The sequence below is a fragment of the Oncorhynchus mykiss genome, chromosome 12 (genome assembly GCF_057628025.1).
Source record: "Oncorhynchus mykiss isolate SJ-2025 chromosome 12, ASM5762802v1, whole genome shotgun sequence".
Taxonomy (NCBI): Eukaryota; Metazoa; Chordata; class Actinopteri; order Salmoniformes; family Salmonidae; genus Oncorhynchus; species Oncorhynchus mykiss.
The window spans coordinates 60,539,825-60,564,517 of record NC_143033.1 but is presented as its reverse complement, the minus strand read 5'-3'; positions in this window follow the sequence as shown (position 1 = coordinate 60,564,517).

Sequence of the window (24,693 nt, the reverse complement as noted above, 5' to 3'; positions counted from 1 at the left end):
GATTTTTTTCTAGATTTTTTTTCTAGATTTTTTTTCTAGATTTTTTCTCTAGATTTTTTTCTAGATTTTTTTTCTAGATTTTTTTCTAGATTTTTTTTCTAGATTTTTTTTCTAGATTTTTTTCTAGATTTTTTTTCTAGATTTTTTTCTAGATTTTTTTTCTAGATTTTTTTCTAGATTTTTTTTCTAGATTTTTTTCTAGATTTTTTTTCTAGATTTTTTTTCTAGATTTTTTTCTAGATTTTTTTTCTAGATTTTTTTCTAGATTTTTTTCTAGATTTTTTTCTAGATTTTTTTTCTAGATTTTTTTTCTAGATTTTTTTCTAGATTTTTTTTCTAGATTTTTTTCTAGATTTTTTTTCTAGATTTTTTTTCTAGATTTTTTTTCTAGATTTTTTTTCTCGATTTTTTTTCTAGATTTTTTCTCTAGATTTTTTTCTAGATTTTTTTTCTAGATTTTTTTTCTAGATTTTTTTCTAGATTTTTTTTCTAGATTTTTTTCTAGATTTTTTTTCTAGATTTTTTTCTAGATTTTTTTTCTAGATTTTTTTCTAGATTTTTTTTCTAGATTTTTTTCTAGATTTTTTTTCTAGATTTTTTTTCTAGATTTTTTTTCTAGATTTTTTTCTAGATTTTTTTTCTAGATTTTTTTCTAGATTTTTTTTCTAGATTTTTTTTCTAGATTTTTTCTCTAGATTTTTTTCTAGATTTTTTTTCTAGATTTTTTTCTAGATTTTTTTCTAGATTTTTTTCTAGATTTTTTTCTAGATTTTTTTTCTAGATTTTTTTCTAGATTTTTTTTCTAGATTTTTTTCTAGATTTTTTTTCTAGATTTTTTTTCTAGATTTTTTCTCTAGATTTTTTTCTAGATTTTTTTTCTAGATTTTTTTCTAGATTTTTTTTCTAGATTTTTTCTCTAGATTTTTTTCTAGATTTTTTCTCTAGATTTTTTTCTAGATTTTTTTCTAGATTTTTTTCTAGATTTTTTTTCTAGATTTTTTCTCTAGATTTTTTTCTAGATTTTTTTTCTAGATTTTTTTCTAGATTTTTTTTCTAGATTTTTTTTCTAGATTTTTTTCTAGATTTTTTTTCTAGATTTTTTTCTAGATTTTTTTTCTAGATTTTTTTCTAGATTTTTTTTCTAGATTTTTTTCTAGATTTTTTTTCTAGATTTTTTTTCTAGATTTTTTTCTAGATTTTTTTTCTAGATTTTTTTCTAGATTTTTTTCTAGATTTTTTTCTAGATTTTTTTTCTAGATTTTTTTCTAGATTTTTTTTCTAGATTTTTTTCTAGATTTTTTTTCTAGATTTTTTCTAGATTTTTTTTCTAGAATTTTTTTCTAGATTTTTTTCCAGATTTTTTTTCTAGATTTTTTTCTAGATTTTTTTTCTAGATTTTTTTTCTAGAATTTTTTTCTAGATTTTTTTTCTAGATTTTTTCTAGATTTTTTTTCTAGATTTTTTTCTAGATTTTTTTTCTAGATTTTTTTTCTAGATTTTTTTCTAGATTTTTTTTCTATAATTTTTTTCTAGATTTTTTTTCTAGATTTTTTCTCTAGATTTTTTTCTAGATTTTTTTTCTAAATTTTTTTTCTATAATTTTTTTCTAGATTTTTTTTCTAGATTTTTTCTCTAGATTTTTTTCTAGATTTTTTTTCTAGATTTTTTTTCTAGATTTTTTTCTAGATTTTTTTTCTATATTTTTTTTCTAGATTTTTTTCCTAGATTTTTTTTCTAGATTTTTTCTCTAGATTTTTTTCTAGATTTTTTTTCTAGATTTTTTTCTAGATTTTTTTTCTAGATTTTTTCTCTAGATTTTTTTCTAGATTTTTTTTCTAGATTTTTTTCTAGATTTTTTTTCTATAATTTTTTTCTAGATTTTTTTTCTAGATTTTTTCTCTAGATTTTTTTCTAGATTTTTTTTCTAAATTTTTTTTCTATAATTTTTTTCTAGATTTTTTTTCTAGATTTTTTTTCTAGATTTTTTTCTAGATTTTTTTTCTAGATTTTTTTTCTAGATTTTTTTCCTAGATTTTTTTTCTAGATTTTTTCTCTAGATTTTTTTCTAGATTTTTTTTCTAGATTTTTTTCTAGATTTTTTTTCTAGATTTTTTCTCTAGATTTTTTTCTAGATTTTTTTTCTAGATTTTTTTCTAGATTTTTTTTCTAGATTTTTTTCCTAGATTTTTTCTCTAGATTTTTTTCTAGATTTTTTTTCTAGATTTTTTTCTAGATTTTTTTTCTAGATTTTTTTTCTAGAATTTTTTTCTAGATTTTTTTTCTAGATTTTTTTCTAGATTTTTTTTCTAGATTTTTTTCTAGATTTTTTTCTAGATTTTTTTTCTAGATTTTTTTTCTAGATTTTTTTTCTAGATTTTTTTCTAGATTTTTTTCTAGATTTTTTTCTAGATTTTTTTTCTAGATTTTTTTCTAGATTTTTTTTCTAGATTTTTTTCTAGATTTTTTTTCTAGATTTTTTTTCTAGATTTTTTCTCTAGATTTTTTTCTAGATTTTTTTTCTAGATTTTTTTCTAGATTTTTTTTCTAGATTTTTTCTCTAGATTTTTTTCTAGATTTTTTTTCTAGATTTTTTTCTAGATTTTTTTTCTAGATTTTTTTCCTAGATTTTTTCTCTAGATTTTTTTCTAGATTTTTTTTCTAGATTTTTTTCTAGATTTTTTTTCTAGATTTTTTTTCTAGAATTTTTTTCTAGATTTTTTTTCTAGATTTTTTTCTAGATTTTTTTTCTAGATTTTTTTCTAGATTTTTTTTCTAGATTTTTTTCCAGATTTTTTTTCTAGAATTTTTTTCTAGATTTTTTTTCTAGATTTTTTTCCAGATTTTTTTTCTAGATTTTTTTCTAGATTTTTTTTCTAGATTTTTTTTCTAGAATTTTTTTCTAGATTTTTTTTCTAGATTTTTTCTAGATTTTTTTTCTAGATTTTTTTCTAGATTTTTTTTCTAGATTTTTTTTCTAGATTTTTTTCTAGATTTTTTTTCTATAATTTTTTTCTAGATTTTTTTTCTAGATTTTTTCTCTAGATTTTTTTCTAGATTTTTTTTCTAAATTTTTTTTCTATAATTTTTTTCTAGATTTTTTTTCTAGATTTTTTCTCTAGATTTTTTTCTAGATTTTTTTTCTAGATTTTTTTTCTAGATTTTTTTCTAGATTTTTTTTCTATATTTTTTTTCTAGATTTTTTTCCTAGATTTTTTTTCTAGATTTTTTCTCTAGATTTTTTTCTAGATTTTTTTTCTAGATTTTTTTCTAGATTTTTTTTCTAGATTTTTTCTCTAGATTTTTTTCTAGATTTTTTTTCTAGATTTTTTTCTAGATTTTTTTTCTATAATTTTTTTCTAGATTTTTTTTCTAGATTTTTTCTCTAGATTTTTTTCTAGATTTTTTTTCTAAATTTTTTTTCTATAATTTTTTTCTAGATTTTTTTTCTAGATTTTTTTTCTAGATTTTTTTCTAGATTTTTTTTCTAGATTTTTTTTCTAGATTTTTTTCCTAGATTTTTTTTCTAGATTTTTTCTCTAGATTTTTTTCTAGATTTTTTTTCTAGATTTTTTTCTAGATTTTTTTTCTAGATTTTTTCTCTAGATTTTTTTCTAGATTTTTTTTCTAGATTTTTTTCTAGATTTTTTTTCTAGATTTTTTTCCTAGATTTTTTCTCTAGATTTTTTTCTAGATTTTTTTTCTAGATTTTTTTCTAGATTTTTTTTCTAGATTTTTTTTCTAGAATTTTTTTCTAGATTTTTTTTCTAGATTTTTTTCTAGATTTTTTTTCTAGATTTTTTTCTAGATTTTTTTCTAGATTTTTTTTCTAGATTTTTTTTCTAGATTTTTTTTCTAGATTTTTTTCTAGATTTTTTTCTAGATTTTTTTCTAGATTTTTTTTCTAGATTTTTTTCTAGATTTTTTTTCTAGATTTTTTTCTAGATTTTTTTTCTAGATTTTTTTTCTAGATTTTTTCTCTAGATTTTTTTCTAGATTTTTTTTCTAGATTTTTTTCTAGATTTTTTTTCTAGATTTTTTCTCTAGATTTTTTTCTAGATTTTTTTTCTAGATTTTTTTCTAGATTTTTTTTCTAGATTTTTTTCCTAGATTTTTTCTCTAGATTTTTTTCTAGATTTTTTTTCTAGATTTTTTTCTAGATTTTTTTTCTAGATTTTTTTTCTAGAATTTTTTTCTAGATTTTTTTTCTAGATTTTTTTCTAGATTTTTTTTCTAGATTTTTTTCTAGATTTTTTTTCTAGATTTTTTTCTAGATTTTTTTTCTAGATTTTTTTTCTAGAATTTTTTTCTAGATTTTTTTTCTAGATTTTTTTTCTAGATTTTTTTCTAGATTCTTTTTCTAGATTTTTTTCTAGATTTTTTTTCTAGATTTTTTTTCTAGATTTTTTCTCTAGATTTTTTTCTAGATTTTTTTTCTAGATTTTTTTCTAGATTTTTTTTCTAGATTTTTTTTCTAGATTTTTTTCTAGATTTTTTTTCTAGATTTTTTTCTAGATTTTTTTTCTAGATTTTTTTTCTAGATTTTTTCTCTAGATTTTTTTCTAGATTTTTTTTCTAGATTTTTTCTCTAGATTTTTTTCTAGATTTTTTTTCTAGATTTTTTTCTAGATTTTTTTTCTAGATTTTTTTCCTAGATTTTTTCTCTAGATTTTTTTCTAGATTTTTTTTCTAGATTTTTTTCTAGATTTTTTTTCTAGATTTTTTTTCTAGAATTTTTTTCTAGATTTTTTTTCTAGATTTTTTTCTAGATTTTTTTTCTAGATTTTTTTCTAGATTTTTTTCTAGATTTTTTTTCTAGATTTTTTTTCTAGATTTTTTTTCTAGATTTTTTTCTAGATTTTTTTCTAGATTTTTTTCTAGATTTTTTTTCTAGATTTTTTTCTAGATTTTTTTTCTAGATTTTTTTCTAGATTTTTTTTCTAGATTTTTTTTCTAGATTTTTTCTCTAGATTTTTTTCTAGATTTTTTTTCTAGATTTTTTTCTAGATTTTTTTTCTAGATTTTTTCTCTAGATTTTTTTCTAGATTTTTTTTCTAGATTTTTTTCTAGATTTTTTTTCTAGATTTTTTTCCTAGATTTTTTCTCTAGATTTTTTTCTAGATTTTTTTTCTAGATTTTTTTCTAGATTTTTTTTCTAGATTTTTTTTCTAGAATTTTTTTCTAGATTTTTTTTCTAGATTTTTTTCTAGATTTTTTTTCTAGATTTTTTTCTAGATTTTTTTTCTAGATTTTTTTCTAGATTTTTTTTCTAGATTTTTTTTCTAGAATTTTTTTCTAGATTTTTTTTCTAGATTTTTTTTCTAGATTTTTTTCTAGATTCTTTTTCTAGATTTTTTTCTAGATTTTTTTTCTAGATTTTTTTTCTAGATTTTTTCTCTAGATTTTTTTCTAGATTTTTTTTCTAGATTTTTTTTCTATAATTTTTTTCTAGATTTTTTTCTAGATTTTTTTTCTAGATTTTTTTCTAGATTTTTTTCTAGATTTTTTTTCTAGATTTTTTTTCTAGATTTTTTTCTAGATTTTTTTTCTAGATTTTTTTTCTAGATTTTTTCTCTAGATTTTTTTCTAGATTTTTTTTCTAGATTTTTTTCTAGATTTTTTTTCTAGATTTTTTTCTAGATTTTTTTCTAGATTTTTTTTCTAGATTTTTTTTCTAGATTTTTTTCTAGATTTTTTTTCTAGATTTTTTTCTAGATTTTTTTTCTAGATTTTTTTTCTAGATTTTTTTTCTAGATTTTTTTTCTAGATTTTTTTTCTAGATTTTTTTCTAGATTTTTTTTCTAGATTTTTTTTCTAGATTTTTTTTCTAGAATTTTTTTCTAGATTTTTTTTCTAGATTTTTTTTCTATAATTTTTTTCTAGATTTTTTTTCTAGATTTTTTTTCTAGATTTTTTTTCTAGATTTTTTTCTAGATTTTTTTTCTAGATTTTTTTTCTAGATTTTTTTTCTAGATTTTTTTTCTAGATTTTTTTTCTAGATTTTTTTCTAGATTTTTTTTCTAGATTTTTTTTCTAGATTTTTTTTCTAGATTTTTTTCTAGATTTTTTTTCTAGAATTTTTTTCTCGATTTTTTTTCTAGATTTTTTTTCTCGATTTTTTTTCTCGATTTTTTTCTAGATTTTTTTTCTAGATTTTTTTTCTAGATTTTTTTCTATATTTTTTTTCTAGATTTTTTTCTAGATTTTTTTTCTAGATTTTTTCTAGATTTTTTTTCTAGAATTTTTTTCTAGATTTTTTTCTAGATTTTTTTTCTAGATTTTTTTCTAGATTTTTTTTCTAGATTTTTTTTCTAGAATTTTTTTCTAGATTTTTTTTCTAGATTTTTTTTCTAGATTTTTTTCTAGATTTTTTTTCTAGATTTTTTTTCTAGATTTTTTCTCTAGATTTTTTTCTAGATTTTTTTTCTAGATTTTTTTCTAGATTTTTTTTCTAGATTTTTTTTCTAGATTTTTTTCTAGATTTTTTTTCTAGATTTTTTTCTAGATTTTTTTTCTAGATTTTTTTCTAGATTTTTTTTCTAGATTTTTTTCTAGATTTTTTTTCTAGATTTTTTTTCTAGATTTTTTTCTAGATTTTTTTTCTAGATTTTTTCTCTAGATTTTTTTCTAGATTTTTTTTCTAGATTTTTTTCTAGATTTTTTTTCTAGATTTTTTTTCTAGAATTTTTTTCTAGATTTTTTTTCTAGATTTTTTTCTAGATTTTTTTTCTAGATTTTTTTCTAGATTTTTTTCTAGATTTTTTTTCTAGATTTTTTTTCTAGATTTTTTTTCTAGATTTTTTTCTAGATTTTTTTCTAGATTTTTTTCTAGATTTTTTTTCTAGATTTTTTTCTAGATTTTTTTTCTAGATTTTTTTCTAGATTTTTTTTCTAGATTTTTTTTCTAGATTTTTTCTCTAGATTTTTTTCTAGATTTTTTTTCTAGATTTTTTTCTAGATTTTTTTTCTAGATTTTTTCTCTAGATTTTTTTCTAGATTTTTTTTCTAGATTTTTTTCTAGATTTTTTTTCTAGATTTTTTTCCTAGATTTTTTCTCTAGATTTTTTTCTAGATTTTTTTTCTAGATTTTTTTCTAGATTTTTTTTCTAGATTTTTTTTCTAGAATTTTTTTCTAGATTTTTTTTCTAGATTTTTTTCTAGATTTTTTTTCTAGATTTTTTTCTAGATTTTTTTTCTAGATTTTTTTCTAGATTTTTTTTCTAGATTTTTTTTCTAGAATTTTTTTCTAGATTTTTTTTCTAGATTTTTTTTCTAGATTTTTTTCTAGATTCTTTTTCTAGATTTTTTTCTAGATTTTTTTTCTAGATTTTTTTTCTAGATTTTTTCTCTAGATTTTTTTCTAGATTTTTTTTCTAGATTTTTTTTCTATAATTTTTTTCTAGATTTTTTTCTAGATTTTTTTTCTAGATTTTTTTCTAGATTTTTTTCTAGATTTTTTTTCTAGATTTTTTTTCTAGATTTTTTTCTAGATTTTTTTTCTAGATTTTTTTTCTAGATTTTTTCTCTAGATTTTTTTCTAGATTTTTTTTCTAGATTTTTTTCTAGATTTTTTTTCTAGATTTTTTTCTAGATTTTTTTCTAGATTTTTTTTCTAGATTTTTTTTCTAGATTTTTTTCTAGATTTTTTTTCTAGATTTTTTTCTAGATTTTTTTTCTAGATTTTTTTTCTAGATTTTTTTTCTAGATTTTTTTTCTAGATTTTTTTTCTAGATTTTTTTCTAGATTTTTTTTCTAGATTTTTTTTCTAGATTTTTTTTCTAGAATTTTTTTCTAGATTTTTTTTCTAGATTTTTTTTCTATAATTTTTTTCTAGATTTTTTTTCTAGATTTTTTTTCTAGATTTTTTTTCTAGATTTTTTTCTAGATTTTTTTTCTAGATTTTTTTTCTAGATTTTTTTTCTAGATTTTTTTCTAGATTTTTTTTCTAGATTTTTTTTCTAGATTTTTTTTCTAGAATTTTTTTCTAGATTTTTTTTCTAGATTTTTTTTCTATAATTTTTTTCTAGATTTTTTTTCTAGATTTTTTTTCTAGATTTTTTTTCTAGATTTTTTTCTAGATTTTTTTTCTAGAATTTTTTTCTCGATTTTTTTTCTAGATTTTTTTTCTCGATTTTTTTTCTCGATTTTTTTCTAGATTTTTTTTCTAGATTTTTTTTCTAGATTTTTTTCTATATTTTTTTTCTAGATTTTTTTCTAGATTTTTTTTCTAGATTTTTTCTAGATTTTTTTTCTAGAATTTTTTTCTAGATTTTTTTCTAGATTTTTTTTCTAGATTTTTTTCTAGATTTTTTTTCTAGATTTTTTTTCTAGAATTTTTTTCTAGATTTTTTTTCTAGATTTTTTTTCTAGATTTTTTTCTAGATTTTTTTTCTAGATTTTTTTTCTAGATTTTTTCTCTAGATTTTTTTCTAGATTTTTTTTCTAGATTTTTTTCTAGATTTTTTTTCTAGATTTTTTTTCTAGATTTTTTTCTAGATTTTTTTTCTAGATTTTTTTCTAGATTTTTTTTCTAGATTTTTTTCTAGATTTTTTTTCTAGATTTTTTTCTAGATTTTTTTTCTAGATTTTTTTTCTAGATTTTTTTCTAGATTTTTTTTCTAGATTTTTTCTCTAGATTTTTTTCTAGATTTTTTTTCTAGATTTTTTTCTAGATTTTTTTTCTAGATTTTTTTTCTAGAATTTTTTTCTAGATTTTTTTTCTAGATTTTTTTCTAGATTTTTTTTCTAGATTTTTTTCTAGATTTTTTTCTAGATTTTTTTTCTAGATTTTTTTTCTAGATTTTTTTTCTAGATTTTTTTCTAGATTTTTTTCTAGATTTTTTTCTAGATTTTTTTTCTAGATTTTTTTCTAGATTTTTTTTCTAGATTTTTTTCTAGATTTTTTTTCTAGATTTTTTTTCTAGATTTTTTCTCTAGATTTTTTTCTAGATTTTTTTTCTAGATTTTTTTCTAGATTTTTTTTCTAGATTTTTTCTCTAGATTTTTTTCTAGATTTTTTTTCTAGATTTTTTTCTAGATTTTTTTTCTAGATTTTTTTCCTAGATTTTTTCTCTAGATTTTTTTCTAGATTTTTTTTCTAGATTTTTTTCTAGATTTTTTTTCTAGATTTTTTTTCTAGAATTTTTTTCTAGATTTTTTTTCTAGATTTTTTTCTAGATTTTTTTTCTAGATTTTTTTCTAGATTTTTTTTCTAGATTTTTTTCTAGATTTTTTTTCTAGATTTTTTTTCTAGAATTTTTTTCTAGATTTTTTTTCTAGATTTTTTTTCTAGATTTTTTTCTAGATTCTTTTTCTAGATTTTTTTCTAGATTTTTTTTCTAGATTTTTTTTCTAGATTTTTTCTCTAGATTTTTTTCTAGATTTTTTTTCTAGATTTTTTTTCTATAATTTTTTTCTAGATTTTTTTCTAGATTTTTTTTCTAGATTTTTTTCTAGATTTTTTTCTAGATTTTTTTTCTAGATTTTTTTTCTAGATTTTTTTCTAGATTTTTTTTCTAGATTTTTTTTCTAGATTTTTTCTCTAGATTTTTTTCTAGATTTTTTTTCTAGATTTTTTTCTAGATTTTTTTTCTAGATTTTTTTCTAGATTTTTTTCTAGATTTTTTTTCTAGATTTTTTTTCTAGATTTTTTTCTAGATTTTTTTTCTAGATTTTTTTCTAGATTTTTTTTCTAGATTTTTTTTCTAGATTTTTTTTCTAGATTTTTTTTCTAGATTTTTTTTCTAGATTTTTTTCTAGATTTTTTTTCTAGATTTTTTTTCTAGATTTTTTTTCTAGAATTTTTTTCTAGATTTTTTTTCTAGATTTTTTTTCTATAATTTTTTTCTAGATTTTTTTTCTAGATTTTTTTTCTAGATTTTTTTTCTAGATTTTTTTCTAGATTTTTTTTCTAGATTTTTTTTCTAGATTTTTTTTCTAGATTTTTTTTCTAGATTTTTTTTCTAGATTTTTTTCTAGATTTTTTTTCTAGATTTTTTTTCTAGATTTTTTTTCTAGATTTTTTTCTAGATTTTTTTTCTAGAATTTTTTTCTCGATTTTTTTTCTAGATTTTTTTTCTCGATTTTTTTTCTCGATTTTTTTCTAGATTTTTTTTCTAGATTTTTTTTCTAGATTTTTTTCTATATTTTTTTTCTAGATTTTTTTCTAGATTTTTTTTCTAGATTTTTTCTAGATTTTTTTTCTAGAATTTTTTTCTAGATTTTTTTCTAGATTTTTTTTCTAGATTTTTTTCTAGATTTTTTTTCTAGATTTTTTTTCTAGAATTTTTTTCTAGATTTTTTTTCTAGATTTTTTTTCTAGATTTTTTTCTAGATTTTTTTTCTAGATTTTTTTTCTAGATTTTTTCTCTAGATTTTTTTCTAGATTTTTTTTCTAGATTTTTTTCTAGATTTTTTTTCTAGATTTTTTTTCTAGATTTTTTTCTAGATTTTTTTTCTAGATTTTTTTCTAGATTTTTTTTCTAGATTTTTTTCTAGATTTTTTTTCTAGATTTTTTTCTAGATTTTTTTTCTAGATTTTTTTTCTAGATTTTTTTCTAGATTTTTTTTCTAGATTTTTTTCTAGATTTTTTTCTAGATTTTTTTCTAGATTTTTTTTCTAGATTTTTTTTCTAGATTTTTTTCTAGATTTTTTTTCTAGATTTTTTTCTAGATTTTTTTTCTAGATTTTTTTTCTAGATTTTTTTTCTAGATTTTTTTTCTCGATTTTTTTTCTAGATTTTTTCTCTAGATTTTTTTCTAGATTTTTTTTCTAGATTTTTTTTCTAGATTTTTTTCTAGATTTTTTTTCTAGATTTTTTTCTAGATTTTTTTTCTAGATTTTTTTCTAGATTTTTTTTCTAGATTTTTTTCTAGATTTTTTTTCTAGATTTTTTTCTAGATTTTTTTTCTAGATTTTTTTTCTAGATTTTTTTTCTAGATTTTTTTCTAGATTTTTTTTCTAGATTTTTTTCTAGATTTTTTTTCAAGATTTTTTTTCTAGATTTTTTCTCTAGATTTTTTTCTAGATTTTTTTTCTAGATTTTTTTCTAGATTTTTTTCTAGATTTTTTTCTAGATTTTTTTCTAGATTTTTTTTCTAGATTTTTTTCTAGATTTTTTTTCTAGATTTTTTTCTAGATTTTTTTTCTAGATTTTTTTTCTAGATTTTTTCTCTAGATTTTTTTCTAGATTTTTTTTCTAGATTTTTTTCTAGATTTTTTTTCTAGATTTTTTCTCTAGATTTTTTTCTAGATTTTTTCTCTAGATTTTTTTCTAGATTTTTTTCTAGATTTTTTTCTAGATTTTTTTTCTAGATTTTTTTTCTAGATTTTTTTCTAGATTTTTTTTCTAGATTTTTTTCTAGATTTTTTTTCTCGATTTTTTTTCTAGATTTTTTCTCTAGATTTTTTTCTAGATTTTTTTTCTAGATTTTTTTCTAGATTTTTTTTCTAGATTTTTTTTCTAGATTTTTTTCTAGATTTTTTTTCTAGATTTTTTTCTAGATTTTTTTTCTAGATTTTTTTCTAGATTTTTTTTCTAGATTTTTTTCTAGATTTTTTTTCTAGATTTTTTTTCTAGATTTTTTTCTAGATTTTTTTTCTAGATTTTTTTCTAGATTTTTTTCTAGATTTTTTTCTAGATTTTTTTTCTAGATTTTTTTCTAGATTTTTTTTCTAGATTTTTTTCTAGATTTTTTTTCTAGATTTTTTCTAGATTTTTTTTCTAGAATTTTTTTCTAGATTTTTTTCTAGATTTTTTTTCTAGATTTTTTTCTAGATTTTTTTTCTAGATTTTTTTTCTAGAATTTTTTTCTAGATTTTTTTTCTAGATTTTTTTTCTAGATTTTTTTCTAGATTCTTTTTCTAGATTTTTTTCTAGATTTTTTTTCTAGATTTTTTTTCTAGATTTTTTCTCTAGATTTTTTTCTAGATTTTTTTTCTAGATTTTTTTCTAGATTTTTTTTCTAGATTTTTTTTCTAGATTTTTTTCTAGATTTTTTTTCTAGATTTTTTTCTAGATTTTTTTTCTAGATTTTTTTCTAGATTTTTTTTCTAGATTTTTTTCTAGATTTTTTTTCTAGATTTTTTTTCTAGATTTTTTTCTAGATTTTTTTTCTAGATTTTTTTCTAGATTTTTTTCTAGATTTTTTTCTAGATTTTTTTCTAGATTCTTTTTCTAGATTTTTTTCTAGATTTTTTTTCTAGATTTTTTTTCTAGATTTTTTCTCTAGATTTTTTTCTAGATTTTTTTTCTAGATTTTTTTCTAGATTTTTTTTCTAGATTTTTTTTCTAGATTTTTTTCTAGATTTTTTTTCTAGATTTTTTTCTAGATTTTTTTTCTAGATTTTTTTCTAGATTTTTTTTCTAGATTTTTTTCTAGATTTTTTTTCTAGATTTTTTTTCTAGATTTTTTTCTAGATTTTTTTTCTAGATTTTTTTCTAGATTTTTTTCTAGATTTTTTTCTAGATTTTTTTTCTAGATTTTTTTTCTAGATTTTTTTCTAGATTTTTTTTCTAGATTTTTTTCTAGATTTTTTTTCTAGATTTTTTTTCTAGATTTTTTTTCTAGATTTTTTTTCTAGATTTTTTTTCTAGATTTTTTTCTAGATTTTTTTTCTAGATTTTTTTTCTAGATTTTTTTTCTAGATTTTTTTCTAGATTTTTTTTCTATAATTTTTTTCTAGATTTTTTTTCTATAATTTTTTTCTAGATTTTTTTTCTAGATTTTTTTTCTAGATTTTTTTCTAGATTTTTTTCTAGATTTTTTTTCTAGATTTTTTTTCTAGATTTTTTTCTAGATTTTTTTTCTAGATTTTTTTCTAGATTTTTTTTCTAGATTTTTTTTCTAGATTTTTTTTCTAGATTTTTTTTCTAGATTTTTTTTCTAGATTTTTTTCTAGATTTTTTTTCTAGATTTTTTTTCTAGATTTTTTTTCTAGATTTTTTTCTAGATTTTTTTTCTAGATTTTTTTCCTAGATTTTTTCTCTAGATTTTTTTCTAGATTTTTTTTCTAGATTTTTTTTCTAGAATTTTTTTCTAGATTTTTTTTCTAGATTTTTTTCTAGATTTTTTTTCTAGATTTTTTTCTAGATTTTTTTTCTAGATTTTTTTCTAGATTTTTTTTCTAGATTTTTTTTCTAGAATTTTTTTCTAGATTTTTTTTCTAGAATTTTTTTCTAGATTTTTTTTCTAGATTTTTTTTCTATAATTTTTTTCTAGATTTTTTTTCTAGATTTTTTTTCTAGATTTTTTTTCTAGATTTTTTTCTAGATTTTTTTTCTAGATTTTTTTTCTAGATTTTTTTTCTAGATTTTTTTTCTAGATTTTTTTTCTAGATTTTTTTCTAGATTTTTTTTCTAGATTTTTTTTCTAGATTTTTTTTCTAGATTTTTTTCTAGATTTTTTTTCTAGAATTTTTTTCTCGATTTTTTTTCTAGATTTTTTTTCTCGATTTTTTTTCTAGATTTTTTTCTAGATTTTTTTTCTAGATTTTTTTTCTAGATTTTTTTCTAGATTTTTTTTCTATGATTTTTTTCTAGATTTTTTTTCTAGATTTTTTTCTAGATTTTTTTTCTAGATTTTTTTTCTAGATTTTTTTCTAGATTTTTTTTCTAGATTTTTTTCTAGATTTTTTTTCTAGATTTTTTCTAGATTTTTTTTCTAGAATTTTTTTCTAGATTTTTTTCTAGATTTTTTTTCTAGATTTTTTTCTAGATTTTTTTTCTAGATTTTTTTTCTAGAATTTTTTTCTAGATTTTTTTTCTAGATTTTTTTTCTAGATTTTTTTCTAGATTCTTTTTCTAGATTTTTTTCTAGATTTTTTTTCTAGATTTTTTTTCTAGATTTTTTCTCTAGATTTTTTTCTAGATTTTTTTTCTAGATTTTTTTCTAGATTTTTTTTCTAGATTTTTTTTCTAGATTTTTTTCTAGATTTTTTTTCTAGATTTTTTTCTAGATTTTTTTTCTAGATTTTTTTCTAGATTTTTTTTCTAGATTTTTTTCTAGATTTTTTTTCTAGATTTTTTTTCTAGATTTTTTTTCTAGATTTTTTTTCTAGATTTTTTTTCTAGAATTTTTTTCTAGATTTTTTTTCTAGATTTTTTTTCTAGATTTTTTTCTAGATTCTTTTTCTAGATTTTTTTCTAGATTTTTTTTCTAGATTTTTTTTCTAGATTTTTTCTCTAGATTTTTTTCTAGATTTTTTTTCTAGATTTTTTTTCTATAATTTTTTTCTAGATTTTTTTCTAGATTTTTTTTCTAGATTTTTTTCTAGATTTTTTTCTAGATTTTTTTTCTAGATTTTTTTTCTAGATTTTTTTCTAGATTTTTTTTCTAGATTTTTTTCTAGATTTTTTTTCTAGATTTTTTTTCTAGATTTTTTTTCTAGATTTTTTTTCTAGATTTTTTTTCTAGATTTTTTTCTAGATTTTTTTTCTAGATTTTTTTTCTAGATTTTTTTTCTAGAATTTTTTTCTAGATTTTTTTTCTAGATTTTTTTTCTATAATTTTTTTCTAGATTTTTTTTCTAGATTTTTTTTCTAGATTTTTTTTCTAGATTTTTTTCTAGATTTTTTTTCTAGATTTTTTTTCTAGATTTTTTTTCTAGATTTTTTTTCTAGATTTTTTTTCTAGATTTTTTTCTAGATTTTTTTTCTAGATTTTTTTTCTAGATTTTTTTTCTAGATTTTTTTCTAGATTTTTTTTCTAGAATTTTTTTCTCGATTTTTTTTCTAGATTTTTTTTCTCGATTTTTTTTCTAGATTTTTTTCTAGATTTTTTTTCTAGATTTTTTTTCTAGATTTTTTTCTAGATTTTTTTTCTATAATTTTTTTCTAGATTTTTTTTCTAGATTTTTTTCTAGATTTTTTTTCTAGATTTTTTTTCTAGATTTTTTTCTAGATTTTTTTTCTAGATTTTTTTCTAGATTTTTTTTCTAGATTTTTTCTAGATTTTTTTTCTAGAATTTTTTTCTAGATTTTTTTCTAGATTTTTTTTCTAGATTTTTTTTCTAGAATTTTTTTCTAGATTTTTTTTCTAGATTTTTTTTCTAGATTTTTTTCTAGATTCTTTTTCTAGATTTTTTTCTAGATTTTTTTTCTAGATTTTTTTTCTAGATTTTTTCTCTAGATTTTTTTCTAGATTTTTTTTCTAGATTTTTTTCTAGATTTTTTTTCTAGATTTTTTTTCTAGATTTTTTTCTAGATTTTTTTTCTAGATTTTTTTCTAGATTTTTTTTCTAGATTTTTTTCTAGATTTTTTTTCTAGATTTTTTTCTAGATTTTTTTTCTAGATTTTTTTTCTAGATTTTTTTCTAGATTTTTTTTCTAGATTTTTTTCTAGATTTTTTTCTAGATTTTTTTCTAGATTTTTTTTCTAGATTTTTTTTCTAGATTTTTTTCTAGATTTTTTTTCTAGATTTTTTTCTAGATTTTTTTCTAGATTTTTTTTCTAGATTTTTTTTCTAGATTTTTTTCTAGATTTTTTTTCTAGATTTTTTTCTAGATTTTTTTTCTAGATTTTTTTTCTAGATTTTTTTTCTAGATTTTTTTTCTAGATTTTTTTCTAGATTTTTTTTCTAGATTTTTTTTCTAGATTTTTTTTCTAGAATTTTTTTCTAGATTTTTTTCTAGATTTTTTTTCTATAATTTTTTTCTAGATTTTTTTTCTAGATTTTTTTTCTAGATTTTTTTTCTAGATTTTTTCTCTAGATTTTTTTCTAGATTTTTTTTCTAGATTTTTTTCTAGATTTTTTTTCTAGATTTTTTTTCTAGATTTTTTTCTAGATTTTTTTTCTAGATTTTTTTCTAGATTTTTTTTCTAGATTTTTTTCTAGATTTTTTTTCTAGATTTTTTTCTAGATTTTTTTTCTAGATTTTTTTTCTAGATTTTTTTCTAGATTTTTTTTCTAGATTTTTTTCTAGATTTTTTTCTAGATTTTTTTCTAGATTTTTTTTCTAGATTTTTTTTCTAGATTTTTTTCTAGATTTTTTTTCTAGATTTTTTTCTAGATTTTTTTCTAGATTTTTTTTCTAGATTTTTTTTCTAGATTTTTTTCTAGATTTTTTTTCTAGATTTTTTTCTAGATTTTTTTTCTAGATTTTTTTTCTAGATTTTTTTTCTAGATTTTTTTTCTAGATTTTTTTCTAGATTTTTTTTCTAGATTTTTTTTCTAGATTTTTTTTCTAGATTTTTTTTCTAGATTTTTTCTAGATTTTTTTTCTAGATTTTTTTCTAGATTTTTTTTCTAGATTTTTTTTCTAGATTTTTTTCTAGATTTTTTTTCTATAATTTTTTTCTAGATTTTTTTTCTAGATTTTTTCTCTAGATTTTTTTCTAGATTTTTTTTCTAGATTTTTTTTCTCTAGATTTTTTTCTAGATTTTTTTTCTAGATTTTTTTCTAGATTTTTTTTCTAGATTTTTTTTCTAGATTTTTTTCTAGATTTTTTTTCTAGATTTTTTTCTAGATTTTTTTTCTAGATTTTTTTCTAGATTTTTTTTCTAGATTTTTTTCTAGATTTTTTTTCTAGATTTTTTTTCTAGATTTTTTTCTAGATTTTTTTTCTAGATTTTTTTCTAGATTTTTTTCTAGATTTTTTTCTAGATTTTTTTTCTAGATTTTTTTTCTAGATTTTTTTCTAGATTTTTTTTCTAGATTTTTTTCTAGATTTTTTTTCTAGATTTTTTTTCTAGATTTTTTTTCTAGATTTTTTTTCTCGATTTTTTTTCTAGATTTTTTCTCTAGATTTTTTTCTAGATTTTTTTTCTAGATTTTTTTCTAGATTTTTTTTCTAGATTTTTTTTCTAGATTTTTTTCTAGATTTTTTTTCTAGATTTTTTTCTAGATTTTTTTTCTAGATTTTTTTCTAGATTTTTTTTCTAGATTTTTTTCTAGATTTTTTTTCTATAATTTTTTCCTAGATTTTTTTTCTAGATTTTTTTTCTAGATTTTTTTTCTAGATTTTTTTCTAGATTTTTTTTCTAGATTTTTTTCTAGATTTTTTTTCTAGATTTTTTCTAGATTTTTTTTCTAGATTTTTTTCTAGATTTTTTTTCTAGATTTTTTTTCTAGATTTTTTTCTAGATTTTTTTTCTATAATTTTTTTCTAGATTTTTTTTCTAGATTTTTTCTCTAGATTTTTTTCTAGATTTTTTTTCTAGATTTTTTTTCTCTAGATTTTTTTCTAGATTTTTTTTCTAGATTTTTTTCTAGATTTTTTTTCTAGATTTTTTTTCTAGATTTTTTTCTAGATTTTTTTTCTAGATTTTTTTCTAGATTTTTTTTCTAGATTTTTTTCTAGATTTTTTTTCTAGATTTTTTTTCTAGATTTTTTTCTAGATTTTTTTTCTAGATTTTTTTCTAGATTTTTTTCTAGATTTTTTTCTAGATTTTTTTTCTAGATTTTTTTTCTAGATTTTTTTCTAGATTTTTTTTCTAGATTTTTTTCTAGATTTTTTTTCTAGATTTTTTTTCTAGATTTTTTTTCTAGATTTTTTTTCTAGATTTTTTTTCTAGATTTTTTCTCTAGATTTTTTTCTAGATTTTTTTTCTAGATTTTTTTCTAGATTTTTTTTCTAGATTTTTTTCTAGATTTTTTTTCTAGATTTTTTTTCTAGATTTTTTTCTAGATTTTTTTTCTAGATTTTTTTCTAGATTTTTTTCTAGATTTTTTTCTAGATTTTTTTTCTAGATTTTTTTTCTAGATTTTTTTCTAGATTTTTTTTCTAGATTTTTTTCTAGATTTTTTTCTAGATTTTTTTCTAGATTTTTTTTCTAGATTTTTTTTCTAGATTTTTTTCTAGATTTTTTTTCTAGATTTTTTTCTAGATTTTTTTTCTAGATTTTTTTTCTAGATTTTTTTTCTAGATTTTTTTTCTAGATTTTTTTTCTAGATTTTTTTCTAGATTTTTTTTCTAGATTTTTTTTCTAGATTTTTTTTCTAGATTTTTTTCTAGATTTTTTTTCTATAATTTTTTTCTAGATTTTTTTTCTATAATTTTTTTCTAGATTTTTTTTCTAGATTTTTTTTCTAGATTTTTTTCTAGATTTTTTTCTAGATTTTTTTTCTAGATTTTTTTTCTAGATTTTTTTCTAGATTTTTTTTCTAGATTTTTTTCTAGATTTTTTTTCTAGATTTTTTTTCTAGATTTTTTTTCTAGATTTTTTTTCTAGATTTTTTTTCTAGATTTTTTTCTAGATTTTTTTTCTAGATTTTTTTTCTAGATTTTTTTTCTAGAATTTTTTTCTAGATTTTTTTCTAGATTTTTTTTCTATAATTTTTTTCTAGATTTTTTTTCTAGATTTTTTTTCTAGATTTTTTTTCTAGATTTTTTTCTAGATTTTTTTTCTAGATTTTTTTTCTAGATTTTTTTTCTAGATTTTTTTTCTAGATTTTTTTTCTAGATTTTTTTCTAGATTTTTTTTCTAGATTTTTTTTCTAGATTTTTTTTCTAGATTTTTTTCTAGATTTTTTTTCTAGAATTTTTTTCTAGATTTTTTTTCTAGATTTTTTTTCTCGATTTTTTTTCTCGATTTTTTTCTAGATTTTTTTTCTAGATTTTTTTTCTAGATTTTTTTCTAGATTTTTTTTCTATAATTTTTTTCTAGATTTTTTTTCTAGATTTTTTTCTAGATTTTTTTTCTAGATTTTTTTCTAGATTTTTTTTCTAGATTTTTTCTAGATTTTTTTTCTAGATTTTTTTTCTAGATTTTTTTTCTAGATTTTTTTTCTAGATTTTTTTCTAGATTTTTTTTCTATAATTTTTTTCTAGATTTTTTTCTAGATTTTTTTTCTAGATTTTTTTTCTAAATTTTTTTCTAGATTTTTTTTCTATAATTTTTTCCTAGATTTTTTTTCTAGATTTTTTTTCTAGATTTTTTTTCTAGATTTTTTTCTAGATTTTTTTTCTAGATTTTTTTCTAGATTTTTTTTCTAGATTTTTTCTAGATTTTTTTTCTAGATTTTTTTCTAGATTTTTTTTCTAGATTTTTTTTCTAGATTTTTTTCTAGATTTTTTTTCTATAATTTTTTTCTAGATTTTTTTTCTAGATTTTTTCTCTAGATTTTTTTCTAGATTTTTTTTCTAGATTTTTTTTCTATAATTTTTTTCTAGATTTTTTTTCTAGATTTTTTCTCTAGATTTTTTTCTAGATTTTTTTTCTAGATTTTTTTTCTAGATTTTTTTCTAGATTTTTTTTCTATATTTTTTTTCTAGATTTTTTTCCTAGATTTTTTTTCTAGATTTTTTCTCTAGATTTTTTTCTAGATTTTTTTTCTAGATTTTTTTCTAGATTTTTTTTCTAGATTTTTTCTATAGATTTTGTTCTAGATTTTTTTTCTAGATTTTTTTCTAGATTTTTTTTCTAGATTTTTTTCTAGATTTTTTTTCTAGATTTTTTTTCTAGATTTTTTTCCTAGATTTTTTCTCTAGATTTTTTTCTAGATTTTTTTTCTAGATTTTTTTCTAGATTTTTTTTCTAGATTTTTTTTCTAGAATTTTTTTCTAGATTTTTTTTCTAGATTTTTTTCTAGATTTTTTTTCTAGATTTTTTTCTAGATTTTTTTTCTAGATTTTTTTTCTAGATTTTTTTCTAGATTTTTTTTCTAGATTTTTTTCTAGATTTTTTTCTAGATTTTTTTCTAGATTTTTTTTCTAGATTTTTTTTCTAGATTTTTTTCTAGATTTTTTTTCTAGATTTTTTTCTAGATTTTTTTTCTAGATTTTTTTTCTAGATTTTTTTTCTAGATTTTTTTTCTCGATTTTTTTTCTAGATTTTTTCTCTAGATTTTTTTCTAGATTTTTTTTCTAGATTTTTTTCTAGATTTTTTTTCTAGATTTTTTTTCTAGATTTTTTTCTAGATTTTTTTTCTAGATTTTTTTCTAGATTTTTTTTCTAGATTTTTTTCTAGATTTTTTTTCTAGATTTTTTTCTAGATTTTTTTTCTAGATTTTTTTTCTAGATTTTTTTCTAGATTTTTTTTCTAGATTTTTTTCTAGATTTTTTTCTAGATTTTTTTCTAGATTTTTTTTCTAGATTTTTTTCTAGATTTTTTTTCTAGATTTTTTTCTAGATTTTTTTTCTAGATTTTTTCTAGATTTTTTTTCTAGAATTTTTTTCTAGATTTTTTTCTAGATTTTTTTTCTAGATTTTTTTCTAGATTTTTTTTCTAGATTTTTTTTCTAGAATTTTTTTCTAGATTTTTTTTCTAGATTTTTTTTCTAGATTTTTTTCTAGATTCTTTTTCTAGATTTTTTTCTAGATTTTTTTTCTAGATTTTTTTTCTAGATTTTTTCTCTAGATTTTTTTCTAGATTTTTTTTCTAGATTTTTTTCTAGATTTTTTTTCTAGATTTTTTTTCTAGATTTTTTTCTAGATTTTTTTTCTAGATTTTTTTCTAGATTTTTTTTCTAGATTTTTTTCTAGATTTTTTTTCTAGATTTTTTTCTAGATTTTTTTTCTAGATTTTTTTTCTAGATTTTTTTCTAGATTTTTTTTCTAGATTTTTTTCTAGATTTTTTTCTAGATTTTTTTCTAGATTTTTTTCTAGATTCTTTTTCTAGATTTTTTTCTAGATTTTTTTTCTAGATTTTTTTTCTAGATTTTTTCTCTAGATTTTTTTCTAGATTTTTTTTCTAGATTTTTTTCTAGATTTTTTTTCTAGATTTTTTTTCTAGATTTTTTTCTAGATTTTTTTTCTAGATTTTTTTCTAGATTTTTTTTCTAGATTTTTTTCTAGATTTTTTTTCTAGATTTTTTTCTAGATTTTTTTTCTAGATTTTTTTTCTAGATTTTTTTCTAGATTTTTTTTCTAGATTTTTTTCTAGATTTTTTTCTAGATTTTTTTCTAGATTTTTTTTCTAGATTTTTTTTCTAGATTTTTTTCTAGATTTTTTTTCTAGATTTTTTTCTAGATTTTTTTTCTAGATTTTTTTTCTAGATTTTTTTTCTAGATTTTTTTTCTAGATTTTTTTTCTAGATTTTTTTCTAGATTTTTTTTCTAGATTTTTTTTCTAGATTTTTTTTCTAGATTTTTTTCTAGATTTTTTTTCTATAATTTTTTTCTAGATTTTTTTTCTATAATTTTTTTCTAGATTTTTTTTCTAGATTTTTTTTCTAGATTTTTTTCTAGATTTTTTTCTAGATTTTTTTTCTAGATTTTTTTTCTAGATTTTTTTCTAGATTTTTTTTCTAGATTTTTTTCTAGATTTTTTTTCTAGATTTTTTTTCTAGATTTTTTTTCTAGATTTTTTTTCTAGATTTTTTTTCTAGATTTTTTTCTAGATTTTTTTTCTAGATTTTTTTTCTAGATTTTTTTTCTAGATTTTTTTCTAGATTTTTTTTCTAGATTTTTTTCCTAGATTTTTTCTCTAGATTTTTTTCTAGATTTTTTTTCTAGATTTTTTTCTAGATTTTTTTTCTAGATTTTTTTTCTAGAATTTTTTTCTAGATTTTTTTTCTAGATTTTTTTCTAGATTTTTTTTCTAGATTTTTTTCTAGATTTTTTTTCTAGATTTTTTTCTAGATTTTTTTTCTAGATTTTTTTTCTAGAATTTTTTTCTAGATTTTTTTTCTAGATTTTTTTTCTAGATTTTTTTCTAGATTCTTTTTCTAGATTTTTTTCTAGATTTTTTTTCTAGATTTTTTTTCTAGATTTTTTCTCTAGATTTTTTTCTAGATTTTTTTTCTAGATTTTTTTTCTATAATTTTTTTCTAGATTTTTTTCTAGATTTTTTTTCTAGATTTTTTTCTAGATTTTTTTCTAGATTTTTTTTCTAGATTTTTTTTCTAGATTTTTTTCTAGATTTTTTTTCTAGATTTTTTTCTAGATTTTTTTTCTAGATTTTTTTTCTAGATTTTTTTTCTAGATTTTTTTTCTAGATTTTTTTTCTAGAATTTTTTTCTAGATTTTTTTTCTAGATTTTTTTTCTAGATTTTTTTTCTAGAATTTTTTTCTAGATTTTTTTTCTAGATTTTTTTTCTATAATTTTTTTCTAGATTTTTTTTCTAGATTTTTTTTCTAGATTTTTTTTCTAGATTTTTTTCTAGATTTTTTTTCTAGATTTTTTTTCTAGATTTTTTTTCTAGATTTTTTTTCTAGATTTTTTTTCTAGATTTTTTTCTAGATTTTTTTTCTAGATTTTTTTTCTAGATTTTTTTTCTAGATTTTTTTCTAGATTTTTTTTCTAGAATTTTTTTCTCGATTTTTTTTCTAGATTTTTTTTCTCGATTTTTTTTCTAGATTTTTTTCTAGATTTTTTTTCTAGATTTTTTTTCTAGATTTTTTTCTAGATTTTTTTTCTAGATTTTTTTTCTAGATTTTTTCTAGATTTTTTTTCTAGAATTTTTTTCTAGATTTTTTTCTAGATTTTTTTTCTAGATTTTTTTCTAGATTTTTTTTCTAGATTTTTTTTCTAGAATTTTTTTCTAGATTTTTTTTCTAGATTTTTTTTCTAGATTTTTTTCTAGATTCTTTTTCTAGATTTTTTTCTAGATTTTTTTTCTAGATTTTTTTTCTAGATTTTTTCTCTAGATTTTTTTCTAGATTTTTTTTCTAGATTTTTTTCTAGATTTTTTTTCTAGATTTTTTTTCTAGATTTTTTTCTAGATTTTTTTTCTAGATTTTTTTCTAGATTTTTTTTCTAGATTTTTTTCTAGATTTTTTTTCTAGATTTTTTTCTAGATTTTTTTTCTAGATTTTTTTTCTAGATTTTTTTCTAGATTTTTTTTCTAGATTTTTTTCTAGATTTTTTTCTAGATTTTTTTCTAGATTTTTTTCTAGATTTTTTTTCTAGATTTTTTTTCTAGAATTTTTTTCTAGATTTTTTTTCTAGATTTTTTTCTAGATTTTTTTTCTAGATTTTTTTCTAGATTTTTTTTCTAGATTTTTTTCTAGATTTTTTTTCTAGATTTTTTTTCTAGAATTTTTTTCTAGATTTTTTTTCTAGATTTTTTTTCTAGATTTTTTTCTAGATTCTTTTTCTAGATTTTTTTCTAGATTTTTTTTCTAGATTTTTTTTCTAGATTTTTTCTCTAGATTTTTTTCTAGATTTTTTTTCTAGATTTTTTTTCTATAATTTTTTTCTAGATTTTTTTCTAGATTTTTTTTCTAGATTTTTTTCTAGATTTTTTTCTAGATTTTTTTTCTAGATTTTTTTTCTAGATTTTTTTCTAGATTTTTTTTCTAGATTTTTTTCTAGATTTTTTTTCTAGATTTTTTTTCTAGATTTTTTTTCTAGATTTTTTTTCTAGATTTTTTTTCTAGATTTTTTTCTAGATTTTTTTTCTAGATTTTTTTTCTAGATTTTTTTTCTAGAATTTTTTTCTAGATTTTTTTTCTAGATTTTTTTTCTATAATTTTTTTCTAGATTTTTTTTCTAGATTTTTTTTCTAGATTTTTTTTCTAGATTTTTTTCTAGATTTTTTTTCTAGATTTTTTTTCTAGATTTTTTTTCTAGATTTTTTTTCTAGATTTTTTTTCTAGATTTTTTTCTAGATTTTTTTTCTAGATTTTTTTTCTAGATTTTTTTTCTAGATTTTTTTCTAGATTTTTTTTCTAGAATTTTTTTCTCGATTTTTTTTCTAGATTTTTTTTCTCGATTTTTTTTCTAGATTTTTTTCTAGATTTTTTTTCTAGATTTTTTTTCTAGATTTTTTTCTAGATTTTTTTTCTATAATTTTTTTCTAGATTTTTTTTCTAGATTTTTTTCTAGATTTTTTTTCTAGATTTTTTTTCTAGATTTTTTTCTAGATTTTTTTTCTAGATTTTTTTCTAGATTTTTTTTCTAGATTTTTTCTAGATTTTTTTTCTAGAATTTTTTTCTAGATTTTTTTCTAGATTTTTTTTCTAGATTTTTTTCTAGATTTTTTTTCTAGATTTTTTTTCTAGAATTTTTTTCTAGATTTTTTTTCTAGATTTTTTTTCTAGATTTTTTTCTAGATTCTTTTTCTAGATTTTTTTCTAGATTTTTTTTCTAGATTTTTTTTCTAGATTTTTTCTCTAGATTTTTTTCTAGATTTTTTTTCTAGATTTTTTTCTAGATTTTTTTTCTAGATTTTTTTTCTAGATTTTTTTCTAGATTTTTTTTCTAGATTTTTTTCTAGATTTTTTTTCTAGATTTTTTTCTAGATTTTTTTTCTAGATTTTTTTCTAGATTTTTTTTCTAGATTTTTTTTCTAGATTTTTTTCTAGATTTTTTTTCTAGATTTTTTTCTAGATTTTTTTCTAGATTTTTTTCTAGATTTTTTTTCTAGATTTTTTTTCTAGATTTTTTTCTAGATTTTTTTTCTAGATTTTTTTCTAGATTTTTTTCTAGATTTTTTTTCTAGATTTTTTTTCTAGATTTTTTTCTAGATTTTTTTTCTAGATTTTTTTCTAGATTTTTTTTCTAGATTTTTTTTCTAGATTATTTTTCTAGATTTTTTTTCTAGATTTTTTTTCTAGATTTTTTTCTAGATTTTTTTTCTAGATTTTTTTTCTAGATTTTTTTTCTAGAATTTTTTTCTAGATTTTTTTCTAGATTTTTTTTCTATAATTTTTTTCTAGATTTTTTTTCTAGATTTTTTTTCTAGATTTTTTTTCTAGATTTTTTTCTAGATTTTTTTTCTAGATTTTTTTTCTAGATTTTTTTTCTAGATTTTTTTTCTAGATTTTTTTTCTAGATTTTTTTCTAGATTTTTTTTCTAGATTTTTTTT